The sequence below is a fragment of the Anticarsia gemmatalis genome, chromosome 13, assembly GCF_050436995.1.
Source record: "Anticarsia gemmatalis isolate Benzon Research Colony breed Stoneville strain chromosome 13, ilAntGemm2 primary, whole genome shotgun sequence".
Lineage (NCBI taxonomy): Eukaryota > Metazoa > Arthropoda > Insecta > Lepidoptera > Erebidae > Anticarsia > Anticarsia gemmatalis.
This window is the reverse complement of record NC_134757.1, coordinates 108,847-129,101: the sequence shown is the minus strand read 5'-3', so window position 1 is coordinate 129,101 and position 20,255 is coordinate 108,847. Positions and strand designations below refer to the sequence as shown.

At 35.8% G+C, this 20,255-nt stretch overlaps 1 protein-coding gene across 3 annotated transcripts in view; it reads left to right on the top strand.

The window, feature by feature from the left end:
- Dh31-R (Diuretic hormone 31 Receptor) overlaps positions 1 to 20,255 on the top strand; it is a 193,202-nt gene that overhangs the window by 84,251 nt on the left and 88,696 nt on the right. For 2 of the 3 annotated variants that reach the window (XM_076121938.1, XM_076121936.1), the window contains exon 1: positions 4,459 to 4,674. The exons of the other annotated variant lie outside the window; for it this stretch is intronic. The gene's annotated coding sequence lies outside the window, so the exon portion shown is untranslated. Of the gene's footprint in view, positions 1 to 4,458; positions 4,675 to 20,255 lie in introns of those variants that run through there. 3 annotated transcript variants of the gene reach the window in all.

Here is a 20,255-nt window from a genome sequence, read left to right as displayed (position 1 = left end):
ATGGACCACAAATTATTAAAACATTTGACATTAAGTTTTTTTATTTTATTTTAATCGCTAAGTTTTGGCGCCTCTATTCTGTCTTTTTACAGGCCACTGAGGAATTAAACGTATTAGAAAGTTTGTTTTAAAGTCCCCTTGGTCCCCTAGCAACCTTTTGTCGGCGTCGGGTCACGTCCAAGTTAAATTTAGGCTCAGGGGAAATGTCATGCTCACCTTTCCTATTTTATATTTAAAGTAAAGATAGCCTTACGTAGAAGTGTTGCTATCTGATGCTGCCGTGGTGGTCTATCTTGAATGATTGTAGTGCGCGATTCTATACACTTAAAACGCGTAGCTCACTAGATTAGTGACTAAGCGCTGTGTAGTGTATGCGACAGCAAATTATATATACCTTGCACATAGAAATGGTTAACTTTTTTATAAGCTTATTTTCTTAATTTTGTACTGTGTATGGTAATTGCCAAAGGCTTTCACTATTATTTATTAGTCATTATGCACCCACTAAAGCGTAAAATAAGAAAAGTCAGTTTATCTTACAGTAATAATTCTGAAAATTTTATCACTTTCAGGGCCAGTTGCTATTCACTGACTCTTTCTGTTCATAAAATTAAACAGAACTCTTAAAACAAAGAGCACAGCGATAAAAATCATCTGTCTACTGTGATAGCCCTCTAGGGACGAGCGACTGTTCAGCTATAGAGTGTACGCAAGTGTCCGTGAGTGTCCGCGAGTGTACGTACTGTACGCGAGTGTCCGCGAGTGTCCGCGGGTGTCCGTGTCTGTACGCGAGAGTGCGCGAGTGTCCGCGGGTGGTCCGACACGCTATAAACGATCATAATCGCTTTCTAATGGCTTATCACTGCGACGCGCGACGGACGTGACACACATACTATATTGCACTACTTTATACTTTTAAATGACTTCCGGACTTTAGTTTAACCTTTTTTTACTATTATCTAGATAAAATTTCATTTTTATGGAGTCGATTTCTACTGATCACTGTTACTCACTTAAGTTAAAAATTAAATTTCTCCGAAGTGTGACAGATCGTCGAGTTTGCTTGCCAAAATTCAAAGTAATTCTTATTTACTTTTAGGCTGCATTTTTTATTACGATACGGGGATTAGCGCTGGAACAAAAATGCATTTTCGTGTAATTTTTTAATAATATCGATTTAGGTCTAACACTAAAATAAATGGGACATGTGGTCTATTATATGACTATTGTGCCTAAACGTGTTATTTAACTTAGTTATAAATACAACTAACCTCACTTTCCACTAAGAAACAAACCGAACTTAAGATAAACTTGTTGAAATTTCCTAATTCCCTCATATGGTAACATACATAACATGTACAAAGTTATAACCGCACAGACACCACGGACCGCAGCGAACAATCTTGTGTTTACAATATTTGCCTTACTTCACCTCTTACGATGAAGGCTGTATATAGATCCTCTCCGTCATGTGATTAGTGGTAGACCTGAGACCTGCGGCTTTACTTCAAGCCGCCTTAAGGCTTTTGACTGGATCTATCAGCCTTTCTATAACGTGACTGACTCCACAGATAGCTCTACTATACTTACTGAGTAGTCATTGATAGCACCTTATGTCACCTCACCTTATCATATATTATGAAGTTCCGTCCTTCACTGAAGTGATTTTAGTAAGAGTTGCTAATAAAACCATATGTTCATTAGTTCTTCTAACTTCTTGATTAAATGTTTTCAAATTAGCTTTTTTTTATAGTATGGTTGGTGGTCTAGCTAGTGTCAAAGTCGTTCAAGCAGACATAGTTTAACGATTGTTATTTTGGTAGACAACAACAAGAAAGAAAGGAGACGACACCACCACCTAAAACACACTAAGTGGTCAACCATCTATGGAATAACCGTTTCTACACTTACTCTTTATAAGCATCACATATTGGCAGTAATTAATAGCACAGCAACGCGATCCTCTGTCACTTGTGTTCCCAAAATATTGACACAAATTCCTCAAAAGTTATGTATCAATTATTAGTTACCCAGTGGTATGTGTAACAAAGCTGTGATGATAATACGTCGTGTCGCGTGGCGGCAACTTTGAGACAACAGTTAACTGTGTAGTTGTACTATGAAGCAAGTTATCGTTGTGACAGCTCTAGTTAGTGTAAGATAGTTCGATCACTTTACTTAGTTAAGTTTACAGTGGCACTTTGTTGTCTTATTAGGCTTGCTTGTTAGAGATTGTTTATTTTGTGATGAATTTAATTTTACGATATGTGCCAGTGAATAAATAGTCATGGGGATTCAATTTATTGATGTTTTGGTCAACATAGTCAATGAGGGCTCTAGCAAGCCGTGCGATTTTTAGAGCACGTGCTCTCTCAACTTACGTACTCCGTCCAATAAAAAACGTTTTATTTAATACTACAGCCGCAAAATAGCTTTAGCTTTTGGAGCCAAACACAATCATTAACACAGTACAACCCAAACGCAGACGAAAACTCCGCGTGGGAATTGAACCCATATCTTATTAGAATTCGCATATAAAACCTCGGAGTATCAATCGCGCCACTACTGCAATAGTAGCAAGAAAACCACACCATTCAAATATGCCTCGAACAATAATAAAACTCGTCTTATCAGGCTCCCGACACGCGCCATAGTACGATATTTTCCAGCGCTCGGTCAATTCTCCACACTACAAGTAATCAGCGCGACTCGGTTCACACAGTCACACACACGATCAGCGCATACACGATCAGCGCATATACGCGCGCGCGCATGTGTTTCATTGAAACATCCAGCGCGCATTAAACGTGGAGCGCGCAACACCGCGCATAAACGTCGTTATCGCACATCTGTGTGATGTATGATTATAAACGTATTATTAACTAACTCGGTTTCAGAATATTTCAACTATTTTTCTTTTATTTTCTTACATTCCGTGCTTTAGCCCAGGTCACTGGGTTGCGGAGGTCAGATATGCAGTCGCTCCATGTAAAACACTGGTATCCAGCTGCATTCAGTGAGACTGGAAGCCGATTACAACATACAACATAGTTAGAAGGAAGGCCAGGCTGATGATGTACTCTAATTGTCTAAAGGATCGTAATTTGACATAATAGAAGTAGTTGCGTCTTGGTATTATAATAACAAACTATTGAAAATTACTGACGAACTGTATGAAGTTAGTTGTAATTAGTACTGTAGGTACGTAATGTTCACCCATCCACAAAATCAACGCGTAAAGTGCTGCTATCTTCTTCTGATCAAATGTAACAAATGTGATTAGACAACTTAAAGCATATTTCATTCTTTTCATGTCAGATTATTTCCGAAACTGTTCCAACAAAAGCATCCAATAACATTGTACCCAACCAGGAATCGATCCCAGGAATTCCAGCATCAAAGCAATTACTGTAATAAAAGGATTATTTGTATATGAAAGCAGATAAAGAATGTAATAAGCATAGTAGTAATAATGTCAATATGTTAATATAAACGGAAACTATTTCATGAGCGAGTAATAACTTACATTATTGAATGTTGGTTAAACGCTCTTTCATCTTCGTGGAACTCGCGACAAACAAACTATTACTTATATTAATATACACACGTATTAAACTTGTTTTGACTATAGATTTTAAGCGTACTGTTTGTAGTAAATACCGCTGAATTTATAAATAGTCTATGAAATTACTTTGAAACGAAAAATTACATTATTTTGCTTCACGGTATATAAAATTCCTGAACAATATAATATCAAGCGTGAAAGGTTATTTATCTGTAGTTTTCTCACGTAGAAACGGCTGAACCGATTTGGATAAAATTAAGCAAAGTGATAGATAATGTCATAGAGAAGATGCTACACCTTATTAGACGTCGCATGCATACAATAGTTTTAAGATTTATTTATGAAATATTTATTTCATGTCTGTAGTTAAATGTATTGGTATCCTAACTAAGAAAAATAGATTTTAGATAGCATAGAAGCTGTCTGTTAACTAAGCAATCCTAAACCAAGTCTCACTCAGACACATTTAATATGCAAACCATTCATTACTTGAGCCCTAGAACTCTGTTACAAACGCCTTGAACTTTGTTTATTTGTTTGTGGAAATTGATTCTCCAGACGTTTTCACGGAAACAAAACTTCAATACTCATTTTTATTCCAGAAAGTTTTTGTTACATTTAACCTTGTAAATACCTGTTACAATACAATCCCTGGTAAAACGGACTAAATCCAAAACAACAGCTAGCAATTTTCGAACAAAGTTCAATTAATATTTTGTTCATATACGGAATGGCAACAAGGAAAACTCGACTAAAGCCTCTTCAGTTTTCCATTAAGTCCTGAAAATACTAATTCTTCAAGATCATTGTCATAAGGAGCTGTTCAGAAGTGCAAGTTGCAGTGATGAGCGAGTTGCGTGAGTTTGTGAGTAGAGTGAGTGTTCGCGAGCGGCGCGCGGCAGTCGAGAGTGTGAGGCCACGCGCGCCGACCGCGCCGCTGACGCTCCCCGCTTGTCCGCCGCCACGCTTACCGCTCGCGACCGTGCCGCCGTGCAGTGACCACTCTTACCACTTACCAGTTACCACTTACCACTTACCTCTGTGACCAGTGCAACACGTACCCAGTGCCGTGTCTTACCGTACCATAATAAACAACAAACAACAATCCGGTGAGTCTAAAACTAAAACTTTTGCCAAATAATTCCACAGTTGAAAACTATCGGTTTATTTAAATAGTCCACATTCCCCGTGTTTCAGGGAACACATAAATAAACGTACGTGTTCGCGTTAAATATCGTAAATCTCGTAGTTTGGGAATAAAAGTTGTGATTCACGCGCGGGGCCGAACTGCCGACGGAACCAGATTCAATATGGAAATAGTTATTGCTTGTGTAAACTGTACCAATGTGCTTATGTGTTATGTTATAACGCGATACATATAGGTATATTTATTGTTAAACGAACTAGAATAAGAGGAAAAATATATGCCATCAAAAACATTCTGTAAAAACCTCAAGTCTCGCCGTAAAAAGTTGTGAGATCTATATAATACCAAGTCGATTAATCTATTTAGTCTCTACTTAAAGGACCTTCTGTCTTAAGTTATTACGTATGTTATTATCATGCCAATTTAAAAAAATACCTCTAAAACAAATAGACCGACCTGGCCATCGCATGATTTGATTATTAGTATGTATCACACTACACAGCACGACAAGAAGTTAATGCTCCTGAAATGTTAATAATGGCGAATTTGTGTTTTCTTGCGATGACCAAGTCGATCTATTTGTTTTAAAGGTATTTTTTTTAAATTGGCATGATAATAACATACGTAATAACTTAAGACAGAAGGTCCTTTAAGTAGAGACTAAATAGATTAATCGACTTGGTATTATATAGATCTCACAACTTTTTACGGCGAGACTTGAGGTTTTTACAGAATGTTTTTGATGGCATCTCACTTCTTTTTGTAGAGCGAACATAAGTCCAATTTGTATGGAAAGACATTTTTTTTTTTCATAATTCAACATATTTTCCTATGGGAATGTTGTTCAGTTTCATGGACTAAACACCCTTACCCACCCTTTACCCCCTCCCGTTATGCCTCATATAGTAGATACCTATTTACACCTATTTATTTTATTTTCTACAGTAATAATAATTCATTAACTGCAAATGTAACCTTGTAATCTCATACATTTATATGGGATTACAAAGTTATTGTTGCAGTTGGTGTATTTAGAAAACTGGACCGAAATTAGAAAATATTAAATTTTTCCCATGATTAAGACACTAAACCCTATTTGTATTCTAAATTTTAAGCTTCTAAGTCTGCTAGAAGTACCTTAGACTTTTGATGATCGGTGAGTCAGTGAGTCAGTGAATCAGTGAGTGACAAAATTCAAAATTTTAACAAGTTGTAATTCTTAAACTACTGGTTCAAATTGACTGAAATTTTAATTATACCGTGTTAATACAATGACTGATTAGTTGCTGAAAATCCAGGCTTCTTGTTTTATCCACAACGAAATTATAGGGGTGTCAAAAATAGCCCGAATTGCTTCGAGAAAAGGATGTTACAGCCGTGCCGCTTTTTTTTTGCTCGACTTGCGGGGGCACTTCCGTGCCCCCAGATAAAAAATGTGCAAAATTTACACAAAAAAGTAGGTAGATATATTTGCCTGGTCTTTCAGCACTACAGTCGTGATAGTATGTAAACTACTGAACTAATACACTTATTATGTACGTTATGTTATCATGAACAGAACGTCGTAAGTGGAGTGTCGTGTGACAAGATGTGAGCATGAATGGCAGCTCGATCGTAATCTGACCTCCACGGAACAGATGGTGGCGATATGATGAGATTTTCATAACGGTACACATTTATTCCGTACTGTTCAGCCAAAAGGGGTGTGGCTAGGTTGATACGGTCACCTATCCAAGTGAAGGCCGTGATATCGGAACTTGACACGATCGATGTGCGCGATCGTTATATTTTTCTACTAATATAGATAATTTGTCCAGCAGTGGACGATTCCCGGCTGAGATGATGATGATGATGATGATAGATAAGTACAAAAAATACGAAAGCATTGGAATAGTTACCCGGATAGTTTACAATCCGGACTAATATATGATATTCATAAGAAAAAAATATAGGTTAACTACGTCTGACTACTCGATAACTCCGACGTAGTTGCAGGAAGAAGGTACTAAGTAATATTTTTTATTTGACTCTGCCATTTTCCAAAAAAAAAAATAACTGGCAACTGTAAAAGCACAGTAAAAAGCTTTAAAGCATAATTTATAAACGCAAAATATGTATACCCAGTTTGAGGTACTAAATTACACAATTATATGTTAGGAAATAATTTTAAAAGGCACTACTAACACTATGCTGTGTAAGTGTTTCCTTCACCGCTGAAATTCGATATAAAGATGTTTTGAAACTATAAATAAATCGGATATTTGGACCCTTAAAAAAATTTAATGCTGGGACGTTATTACGCAATATGTCCCAATTTCTGCACCAAAAAATAAAATGCGTTTTTAACGTTTCATAAAAAGTAGTGAGTTTGACTAGTGTAGCTACCCTATTCCACGAAAACCTATCTACATAGCTTGATAAAAATCTCACGTTTCGCAAAAACATTTCCTTGAATGCAAAACGAACAATTAATTAGTAATAAACGAATAGTTCTAAGTAATTGCTAAACGGGCGACGTAATTATCCGTCGCGCGCTTAATTACCCCGCGCCGTGGGAGTACGGCGGTACTGTAACATGGGCATGAGTGTATGAGCACCATGCGTTAGTGCCACGACGCTATGGGACCCATAAACCTAGCCATTATGATATTTACGGTACATCGTAACGATCCGCTGTAAATATCGCATAATGACTGAATCAGACGAATTAAAAGCTAATTCAGTTACAATTACTATTGCGCTGAAGGGAGATGGTTTTAGGTAAATTATTTTCCGACTTATTAGTGTACCTTTCTAATATTTCTTATTGAAATTTCTTAGTATATGCTGCCATGATAATGTATTAGATTTGAAGATTAACTTAGACTCATAACAGTATAGCCCATATCTTTTCGAAGAAAAAAAGGTAAATAAAGTCTATAACGCAATTTCACAAATTTCCCCATCTGGTCAATATACAAGGCTACACAATACATTATAGCATACGACAGACCCTCAACTAATCAATCCATCGAATCCCAAAGTAATTGTTAAAAACTTTTATATAATAGTACCTATAGTATTAATCGGGTAGGAGTTTCAAACTTTTCAGTTGAAATCACCTCACACCCATTAAATTGGCGGCCACACCTTACCTCGCCAACTGGATCCCTACGTCAAAGCGATTAAATTGCGTTACTTGTATAAACCACACTTTTAAATCATCTACGCTTTTAAATCATGAAAATTGCAAAATCATCGTGAAAATCCAAATTTTCAAGAAAAGGTGTCGAGTTAATTTAGTAATTTTACGTTGCTTTCAACAAAGTGCTATTAGTTCTTGTAGTGAGGAGGTTCTATGGAATTCAGTAATGTGTTCAGTAAAGGGTAATTTGTACGCCTCAATTACGATGAATGAAATAGATAAAAGCGGGAAATTTGGTTATAATAATATATAGATTTTTCAAATTATACTCCGGATCAATATACACGAATTATAAAAATGTAGACTGAATAAATGTAATCAATTCTGTCCCACTGCTGGGCAAGGATCTCGTCGTGGAAGAGGGTCAAGGCTCCCTCTCTATTCGTCTACCTCGCTGGCCAGGTGTGGCTAAGTGACTGTGCATCCTTTCAAAAACAGTTTTAAAGAATAAATTAAATAGGCAACTAAGGCAATTTAAATATAACTTTGGTACTTTTAAAACTTTTCATGAAATATAAAACTCGTGGCTTAAACAAAGGCTTAAATATAATGCTTCATTTACATATATCTGCTATGTTTGAAAGAACAACAGAGCATGTAGTTATGAGCAAAGTTCTCTCGATGCCGCCGCGCCGCGCCGCGGTGGTGCATGCAACCAATTTGGAATATTCGCTCGTAAGGCTCGTACCAGCCCGTTATTATACCCTTACAACACAATACATATTACTGAACTTATTTGTTTGTTCCACTGTGTATCACTGCTAAGGATTAACTCGCGTATTTGTTTTATTTCACTTGCGTATGTTTATATATTTGTAACTTTAACAACTGGTGAGTTTAAGTGAAATGTATAGTGATGAAATAGGAGTGTTTAATTGAAATCAGTTATATTCCCTGAAAATCATTGTTCATAATCGTAGTAAGTCTATTATTAGAGAGTCTTAGCGACAATTAAACATTATTTGGGGATCAAGTGATTTACTACTAGAGACAAAAATCCTGGCATGAACTATTAACATACAAACACCTTAATCGGTAGACCAAAGATGGTTTCCACTGAGGCCACTGAGGTTTTCACAAAACTCCTTAATCTTACTTCACCGCTTTAGTAATAAGTGTCAGATAACATATCAAGTAGAATAATAACAGATGTTTTCATACATATGCTTTCATTTTAACTATCGGATAGGTTACCAACACTTGCCATGAAACTGAACCTTTTAAGACAAACACTATCAACTTAGGCATATATGTATAGATCTCCCCCTCATTATATTTTCGCGCTCGTGTGTGACAGTGTCATCAATTTCTTCTCGTTACGTAGAACAAAAGCCCTGAATAACAAGATACTGAGCAAATAACACAAACTGTTAGATCTCTCATATATTTGTGAAGCGACACACGTAAAGTAATTCCTTCTACAATGTGGTGTAGACGACGATTTCTCCAGTTTTTTGTTAATCTATAGATGTGAGGCGAGTGGGGCGAGTGAGGTGTTGTTAATATAAACGTAGGAACGTGTCTCCTTACTGATGTGTTCTGGGAACAACGACTGGGAATCATTTGTTTTGTTTTATCGAGTTAATACGATCATTACAAACCAGCTGTTAGAATAAACTCTGTTTTATAGACGAGTACGAGTGAGTTCGACGTGTATATTGTTTTCACTAGTCTGTAATTTTCGCCTATATACCTTTGTATATAAGCGTCTATATACTTCTCAGTGTTAATTAAAAGTCGATGCAAGACTTGCAATAGATTAACACGTATCCTTGTTTGTATACCGTTGAGTGATTACTTACTTCACTAATCCACAAAATGCTAGCCTAAATATCTAAGCTATAGAACGTAACTACAACTTAAACTGTTTCGAATAGATTTATAAAAACTTTCCTTTAACGGGAAAAAGAGCTTCGGACTAAATAAAAACCAAGCCAAATCAACATACATAAAAATATATAATGTGAATGTCTTCCAGGAAAAAAAGTAAGATGTTCATAAAACGGTTTACTAAACGCAATATTCTATGTATAGTTTAAAAGTAGTAGTAGATATAACATGTGAACGACTGACCTTTGGTAGAGGAACAGATGGGCCCTTGCGGTGTGCGCTATAAATAGCCTTCACAAGCCGGAACAAGCGGAACAAGGCGGGACAAGGCGGGACAGTGGGCCCCGTACAGCCTTCGATATGAATAATACCTAGTGATTTGTTCAGCTGATAGCAGTGAGAGTGATGAAAGTGAAGGAGGCGCTGAGTCGCTGAGTGCTGCGCTCAAATTAATAATGACGGATGTCTGACGAGTTCAGGAGAGCGTGTTTCCATTGTTAGTTAACTGTGGTCACGGTAGCTTCAGGTTTTGATTTATTACTGAGGAACTTTCTCGTTTAAGGATTCTTTATAGTGTGATCAGAACTGTGTTCTCATAATTAAGTAATAAGTCCTAAATAATTATTTCTCGATATTTAATAAAATAAGTTAAGTCATCTAGTTTTATAAATATAATAAACATAATTAAGTTTAACTGTCGGCGCGGAGATACTTCTTGTAAAAGCCGCGCAAGCAACAATGTCACAAGGTTATTCTTTTTGTCCGAATTCGAGATCGGAAGGATATAATAAATCTCTTGTTTGTGACAGTTTATTTCTACTAAATACCCTAGTACTTAGGTAAGGGGAAACATTTAATTCTAAACAAGACGACAAACTGTCGTTGGGACAATGGAAACCCACTCTTTTAGATATCGCTCTCTTTTTCCGCTGAGGTTTCACAACGCGATGGATTACTGTTACAATTATAATTGAAATTAATCACTCAATATTACCTCCAGCCACCGCTTACATTAGATTCATATTTTATTCCCAGAACCCAAGGTAAAATACTGACAATATTTATAAATAACTTAGCGGACTGGACTGACTTCGTCCGGGTATAGTAATTGTACTTATTTTCCTTAATTTATCCCGTTGATTCCTTTCCCATGAAAATTTTGATCCAACAGATCCCAAACAAAGCTTGTCCCGATAGTTAAAAACATATCAAAAATAATTATCCAATTCGGTTTCGTTGTTCAATAGTTAATAGTTATACGCATTCATACGTACCTACATATATCGGTGATTTATTTTATTTCTATATATTATTATATCAGTTGTATATGAACCAATTACTAACTCCTCTCTGTGTTGATTGATTGAAAGTATTAAATAGTTAGGTAAACCTAGATAGAGAATATAGTTTTATTAATCGTAATGTTTCCCTCGCGTCAGTGTTTTCCAGACGGGTTGATACACTCGGCCCAAATTACAAGAACCAATCAGACTTAATGAAATGTTACCGAACACTACTTGCCAACTCACGTGTATACTTCTAGGTTATGTGTGTATGTACGAGAGAAAAACAAATCAGATAGATCAGAAAACTGTCTCCGTGGTGCAGTGGTTTGGGTTTCTACGCCGCTACCACTGCGTCCGAAGGTTGTGGGTTCGATTCCCACACGGAACAATAAATTAATTGTGTGATCCCCAAATTATTGTTTCGGGTCTGGTTGTGCTTTGTATCCGTAGTTTGTATGTTTGTAATAGTCCACGCGACACAAGAGCAATTCTTAGTGCGGGAGTTGTCTTTATAATAAAATAAAAGAAAAAAAGGAGAAGAAACTTGCAATCGAGAAGATGTAGAAAATTAAGAAAAGACCTATTCCGACCTTGGTGCTATGCGCTACCGCTGTCAGTGGCGAAACTTTTCTGACTAAACGCGACTAGAGCTAAACATTGTTAATATTACGCTAAACGTTAAAATTTATTCTGTAGTATTCACAGTTCTATAGTAAAAAATTTAAGATATTAAGGCAGTAGATTCAAACCGTCTAGACCTAAAATTAAGACACTTAACCGTTGAAAGTTATGATAAAATAAATTTCCCTTCTTTTTACAAAAATAGAGCGTAATTTAGCGGCACGAGTCGTCAAGTAGCTCTTACAATATTAGCGTTTGAGCACCAATTTCTGAAGCCTCAATGTGGCCACTTTTTTAAATCGTCCATTTGGCGAGGCTGTAATTTTTCATCAGTTGTAGATCGTTTACTGCCTCTGTGGTGCGGTCGGTAGAGGATCATAAGGTCTCGGGATTGGTTCCCGGGTCGGACAAAGTACTTTTGATATTTTCTAATTTATTTTTAAATATTTATATCGATATAATATCGATATTAGCCCGCAATTTGGTCATGTGCCCCTTTGTTACATAGGACTAAGTTTGTAATTGGTAAAACGTGGGTGTATTTCATTCAATTCTGCCTACGCCTTCGGCTGTAACAAGCGTGTTATTATGTATGTATGTTGTAGATCGTTTAATGTAATACTATGTATAATATCTGATATAGTTATATGAACTCGGTACAACTACGAGCGAACTGTTATACAGTTCGCTCGTACAGGCGCTGCATTAACGAGTGCGCCGTGATTTACGATCACATTCACAGTTTATATTAGATTCCAATCATCCGCGATGTCTCGAATATGTTCTGCTATTTTATATTAAAAGATTTGTCGCTAGATTTTACTAAAGTTTTAGGCGTTCAGTCGTACTGTAATGAGAAAGTACATAATTACCCATTTCGTAGATTAATCTGACCCGAAACCTTTTTGGATAGTTTATTTTTAGACAGCTGAATATAACTCAAACAACATGATTTAAAAAACTAGCTTCATTCTCTTGCAAATACATCTTTACGTATCTTAATCTTTACTTGTCAAAGTAAAGCTTTATTGAAAAAACAATAACAAGAAAAAATGTGGTTGTGTTTTTTTTTAAATAACTCGCTTTTTAATTGACAGCAACAACCCAATTTATTCGGTAGATAAAATTTATAGGCAGAGTAAAACTTCGTGAAAATAGATGGAACAATATAATTTAAAATGAACATTTCTTACGTAGGCCACACAGATTTAGTATGTCGATCTATTTTATTTCTACACACACAAAGCGAATAAATGAATAAACATAGTTGTATAATGTAACAGACGTCATAATAGTTTTGTTTGTAACGTGAGCACTGAACGCAGACGCATTCCTACCTGACTAGACAATGACCTGACCTGACCTGTAGCGCGATTTCCTACACTCAGAACTTATAAATGATCATCGTTTGTCACATAAAAATACTTGAAGAAAGTTCTCGCGAAATATACTAAGACCAATATGTTTTCCATAACTTTTCGGTAACTTTTCGGTGGTCGATAGTCAATATTAGTCGCAAATCTTAACCAAATCGTTTACATAAAATACTGAAACTTATGATGGACATACACATACAGTACTGTTAGTTAATTTGCCGCCAGTTCAGAAGGAAAAGGCAATGAAAGAAGCCGGCAAAATCTCTTGGACAAAAACTGCCAGGTTTAAGTAATATAAGAATATGACAGGATGCTTGTATCACCTGCTATTTCCAACTGTGTTACTTTTACACGGTTCACATCTAAATATACGTGTGGCGTCACTATGAAACAATCCGGAGTATTTGGGAGCAGACCGTGGGAGTCGAATCAAAACTAACTGCTACTTTTGATGACAACATTTATTACTTTTCTTTTAACAATCTCATTTCGAGTTTCCGGCGATAAAGGTGCTAATAATGTATTTGTTTTGAAATTTTATAAGATTTTTGTAAATTCAAAATCCTATTTGTATTAGTATTCAGACATTAGGTGTTAATGTCTCATTCAAAAATATTTTCTAGTAGAGCCCTTCTACGGGTGATCTTTGTATTTTTTTTTCTTAATTCGTACTAATGTTATAAAAATCAGCCTATTAAATAAAACTTTCGTTTTCTATCAAAAAGACTGCTCTTTGTCAATAAATAGAGAGTTCTAATAAAAACGTAAGAAAGTAACTCAATTGAATAAACACTTCAATCCAAAACGTTCAAACGTTCCTACCAAAACATTAAAGAGCAGGCTTTTCACAGAAATTATATCTAAATGCCTACAAAGCCAGAAATAAGCTACATCATCTCACAAAACCATCGTTTCCAACGTCTTCAGCGTGAGATCAGCGCGACTCGCCGCGAGTATAATTCACTAATCACTTATTCTAAACGTCCAACATTTGTAGCGAACTTTCAGTAAATAGCCTTATTATACCAAACAAATTAGCTCCTTAAAATTAATTTTATTGAAAGTTCAATGGCATAATGAACTAATTTGAGCTCGCTTTGTGCTTCTCGCTTGGTTCTGAACAAACTATGAAGGAACGTTGAAAGCTCCTACTAGTGGTCACTACGTACGTAGTTCTTGAACTATACTCAATGTAGAAGAAAACTTACTAAGAGTTTAGTTCGTAAAACAATTATTGAGAACGCTTAAAACACCTAAGTTATCAATGTAAATTAGTGTGCTTATTTAAATAGTTTTGTAATGCAAAAATACATAAAAAAATACAGGTCTATAATATACTATAAAACATACTAACGTTAACAGAAGCTGATCACATTTAACTGAGCCATTAAAATGCCATTATCTTCTATCATATCTAATTTAAGACAAAATGAACGCAAAAATCCTTCAAAAACAAAGTAATAACATTAGGTGTATGTTAACTGCGGCCCCCGACTTGCTTCGATGTATTTCTGTCTCAAATTGTACGCAGCTCCGCAAATGTGATTTTATGAGCCCCTCGGCACGGATGTCAGCCTCGCTCCCTGCTCTCACATTATATTACATTGAAGCTCATTTCTTTTGGGTTTAAAATACAATTTATTTAAAATAAGACTGTGCATACATCAGCTTTGATAATGTGTTTCTTGGAAACGCTTAAAAATAGAGTGTTTGACTGCAAACCATAAGTATCTGCCGTATATACCGTTCGTAATACGAGTTCGACATATTCAGTGTAAGTTTGGCTTATTAACAACTGCAAATTCATCTAATATTCATTTATAGTTTTAAATATAAATTGCTACAAATGCTACAAACATAGAGAGTTAAGTATGATAGTTTAACGTAACGTCAGTCTGTTAGTAACTGAAACTATAGTAGTTCCATAGTAGGGGTGGCATAGAAAAGTTATTTATGGAGCACTTGCAGTTGCTTGTTGCCACCGTCGCCGACAATTGTTCGCGACACAAAGGCGCTCGTGTGTATGTGTGTGTATGTATGATGTGTTTGTGTGTGTGTGTGTTTGTAAGTTGAGACCCGTCACTAATGGCCGCTAGGCTGAACACTGAGCAGCCGATAGCAGTCAATAGAAAGGTGTGTGTTAATGTTTACTCTCGCTAAGTACTCGGCTTTTTATGTTCTCGTCTATGTAACGAAATGCTGTAGGTACTTCCCTTTATTTACTTCTGTCCCAGAAAAAACTTGAACGGCGTGAAACAACAACGGTCCCCAAATTTTCTAAGATAATCATACGTGATAAAGTTTGACCACAGTCTTGAGGGACGATTTTCATCAATGCTAAGCCAAATTGTGAGTATTTATCGAGACATTTAATATAGAAAATTGATAATTTTAAAGAAAATATTTAAAATGTTAAGACTAACGCGATATTAAACCGGCGAGTGTTAAGAATCGCGCTTTAACACTTAGATCTAATATATAATTAGCAACACAGAGGGCTAATCATACACAAGGTCAGTGACCTTCTGTATGATTGTTTTGTTCGCTCTAGTAAATAAAGAGTGTACAAAAAGAGTGTCCGCGCGCGTCCCGGCGCCGGCCGCGCTCGCCTCGCTTCCGACCCGCCAGTTGTTACTTATAACTAACGACCGTGTTTGTTTCAGTGCCTACTTCTACAATTATACAGTACACGCTGATGATATTATTATTATTATATACCGATGAAAAAACTGCTGTTACTTATTTTTTATGCCTTAAACTTTTCTATTTTGTGTTACAAGACTAAAACTATATTTTACGTAGAACTAAAGTAACTATGTGTGTCTTTTACGCTTTCCCGGCTAAACTATTGAACAGGCTGAGCTAAATTTTTGCAAGATTTAACATTATGAACCAAGAAAGGCTAGAGACATAGGAAGAATAATAAAGCAATCTAAACGAATACACCATAGTATCATTACAATGTAAATACAAGTGGATAGGTAATTGAACCGCTCTTAAAAGATCTAGGGCTGAAGATTACAGCTAAGCTGCAAACTGTAAAACATCATTCTGTTTATAATACATTTGATGGATATTGTACAGAGCAGCGTGGATTAATAAGAGCGATCGATCACTGCACCAGTTTGCAAGCAGATGCATCTTCCCCTTCAAGAGCCAATCTTCACAACAATTTTTTTCTTTTCTTTTCTTTTAAAAGAAGATAACTCCCGCACTAACATTTGCTCTTATATCGCTGGAACTTTAACAAACATACAAACATTGGACATAGAGTGCAAGCCGACCCAAAACAACTATTTTGTGTATCACACAATTATTGTTCCGTGTGGGTATCGAACCCACGACCTCCCGACGGCGTGGTGACCTTAACAACTGCGCCACGCAAAACTCTCTGTACACGTTGTAAAGTCGGTGTAGCGTTTATTCGTACAGAGGTGAGACGGTTGTTTGTTATAGTTCACAAGGAATTATAATCTCAGCCGCGTCTGTTTCATTCCATCTAGACTCATTTGTCTGTTTCAATAACATTGTATGTTACTGTGAAATACTAACACTGCTCATTTTCTTTCTTGCTGGATGAAAATGAGTACAAGTTACATCGCATTTACGTTGATGTAAATATAACATGCATACGATTTCACAATGTGGTGCAATTTTCCTAAAAATAAATATTCTATTAAAAATCCTCTGAGCTACCTGATTTAATTTGCTCACGTCATTTGACTGATTTAATTTGACTCCAGTTTCGTCATCGATTAATATCGCTTTTTCCGGATTTTTTCTTTTAAAGAAATAGCACATTTTGAATCCGCTTAAAATAAAACGCTATCACATCAAAGTTTGTTTTTCGGTCGACTTTGAATTACCTATTAATTGAAGATCATATAACAAGAAAGAAACAAGTTGAAATCTAAAGAAAAATTTTCGATAAATTGGATTGACACAGTTAAAAATATATTTTATTATAAATGTCTAAGCATAGATACAAAACTATCGTGAATGTGGAGACAAAGGCAGATGATAGCATCGGCGGTGATCGCGACACTGAACAACACTGAACAACACTGAATAACACTGAACAAGTCTGAACAAGTGTGGGCGACACAGAGCGACGCTCAGCGATCATCTCAGTAGGTCGAGTGACAATCTCAACGCGGTCCACTCATCTGTCCCACACCTAACATACTACAAGATACTTGTACTTAATACACACTTAATATGTATATTATGCAATGCAATATATAAAGTTTAGAATTATTTTTTTTGTTAAAGCTTAAGTTTGCATCTCCCACCTAAACACTAAATCCCACTTAGGTAATAAATACGAAAGGTTTCGCGAATAGATGTTTGTAACTCTTTACCGCAAATTTTAATAGAACCTGAATCAACATATATTATAGGGTACTTTTTATCCTGGGAAATCTATCAATGCGGTTGCGGGCACAAGTTAGTACTCAAAGATACAACTAAATACAAAAACGTATCTTGATCCTATGGGAAGGGTCTCAAAAACGCCATTTCGTTTTATCTAGCCAGCGGGCATGAAAGATAACATATTATGATCTTGATAAACATGGCCGCCGGTGACGAGCACAAAACATACACATTATAAAAAGGGTAACTTTGTTTGTAACGTTTAATCTCCTAAATTGCTCAACCGTTCAAAAATATTTACCAGACTGATATAGAGATAAAAAGCTACTTCACTGAAAATAACATGGGATACTTTTTATAGCCCAATATGATTAAGGAAAATCTTTCCTCCTCACGAAGTACGGACAACTGCTGATGTTTGTGTTGTAATATAATAAATAACAGTTATTTAACATACTAGTGCTAAATGATATAATTTATCGCCGTAAAAAGTTGTGAGATCTATATAATACCAAGTCGATTAATCTATTTAGTCTCTACTTAAAGGACCTTCTGTCTTAAGTTATTACGTATGTTATTATCATGCCAATTTAAAAAAAAAATACCTTTAAAACAAATAGACCGACCTGGCCATCGCATGATTTGGTTATTAGTATGTATCACACTACACAGCACGACGAGAAGTTAATGCTCCTGAAATGTTAATGGCGAATTTGTGTTTTCTTGCGATGACCAAGTCGATCTATTTGTTTTAAAGGTATTTTTTTTTAAATTGGCATGATAATAACATACGTAATAACTTAAGACAGAAGGTCCTTTAAGTAGAGACTAAATAGATTAATCGACTTGGTATTATATAGATCTCACAACTTTTTACGGCGAGACTTGAGGTTTTTACAGAATGTTTTTGATGGCATCTCACTTCTTTTTGTAGAGCGAATAGAGCAAACATAAGTCCAATTTGTATGGAAAGCCGTATTTTTTTCATAATTCAACATATTTTCCTATGGGAATGTTGTTCAGTTTCATGGGCTAAACACCCTTACCCACCCTATACCCCCTCCCGTTATGTCTCATATAGTAGATACATATTTACACCTATTTATTTTATTTTCTACAGAAATAATAATTTAATTCATTAACTGCAAATGTAACCTTGTAATCCTATACATTTATATGGGATTACAAAGTTATTGTTGCAGTTAGTGTATTTAGAAAACTTGACCGAAATTAGCAAATATTGAATTTTTCCCATGATTAAGACACTAAACCCTATTTGCATTCTAAATTTTAAGCTTCTCAGTCTGCTAGAAGTACCTTAGACTTTTGATGATCGGTGAGTCAGTGAGTCAGTGAATCAGTGAGTGACAAAATTCAAAATTTTAACAAGTTGTCATTCTTAAACTACTGGTTCAAATTGACTGAAATTTGAAATATACCGTGTTTATACAATGACTGATTAGTTGCTGAAAATCCAGGCTTCTTGTTTTATCCACTACGAAATTATAGGGGTGACAAAATAGCCCGAATTGCTTCGAGAAAAGGATGTTACGGCCGTGCCGCTTTTTTTTTGCTCGACTTGCGGGGGCACTTCCGTGCCCCCAGATAACACAAACCAGTTATTTTTATTATTTAACTCTTCAATTAGTTACGTCTGTTATGGTATAATGTCAAAATTATAAAAATAGCTTGTCGTTTGCATCACTTATGTTAGATCAAGGTCAGAATAAGACATCATTAGAGCAGGAATTTACGCACCTATTGCCTAATTATAATGTTTTGATGAAGACTGGAGCTTTAATTATTCCACAGCAATGATTAACACAGCAATGATTAAATCAGTTTTCGGAATGTTTAAGTATTTATCGCTAACCTATTCTCACAACTCCATCCGCGTATCAGAGAAGCCTATGTTATTTTCCGTGATATTATCTATCACCTTGCCAAACCTTATTCACATCCCTTGAACCATTTTCATGTGAACATGGGACAAGCAAACGCACATTCAAAATGTTTCATTATTAAACAGTACGATTTTTTCGGTATAATTCTCTTAATTCTCCACATACCTACGCATTAGGCATGTTTTAAAAGAGGCCCAGTCCAAATATGGTAAACAATACAATAATTAACTGATACACCTATTTAGACCAACGGAATATTAGAGTCCTTTTAATTTTGCAACTGTACACATACCTTATACGTAGATGTATCTTACTGCTAGGACCACCAACATAGTTTATATCTTCTATAAATCCGCCATTAACTTTACGATGTTATTTTGTAATCGATTGACGTATGTACGTATGTAAGTATGTATCAATCGTGAGAACTATAAACAGAGAACCTGTCCACTCAGAGATCCACAGTTGACACACACTTGTGACATTCCTCACGACACCCGCGTACAGGTACTTACTACTTAGATGATACTTGACTCAATGAGTTACTGTGGTACGTATATACGCAGTTGCCAAACATATTCATTTTATCGAGACAATTCCGCGAGTCAACGACAGTAGTGTAGTAACTTTGTAGTAATTTTGGGTCTTAAATCGATTCTGACAATTTTCAGTTGCAAGTCAAAATTGTCACCAAGTAGCCTTATTTTGTCTCTGCCTACCTCTTTGGGAATAAGGCGTGATATTATGTATTTATTTATGTATAGATGCTATACAGTACACATGCCACGAAAATTAGCATTTCGCGAGCGTAGCATTTTAAGTCTGTGACTGTCTTTGACTTCTATCGCAACAGTCAAATTCATGAAACTATTTGCGAGATGCCGTTAACTACTAGGTGCTTATCAAGCTACCTACAGTCTAGACGTTATCATATCATTATTTGATTTTGATTACTTTGGTTGTGTGTG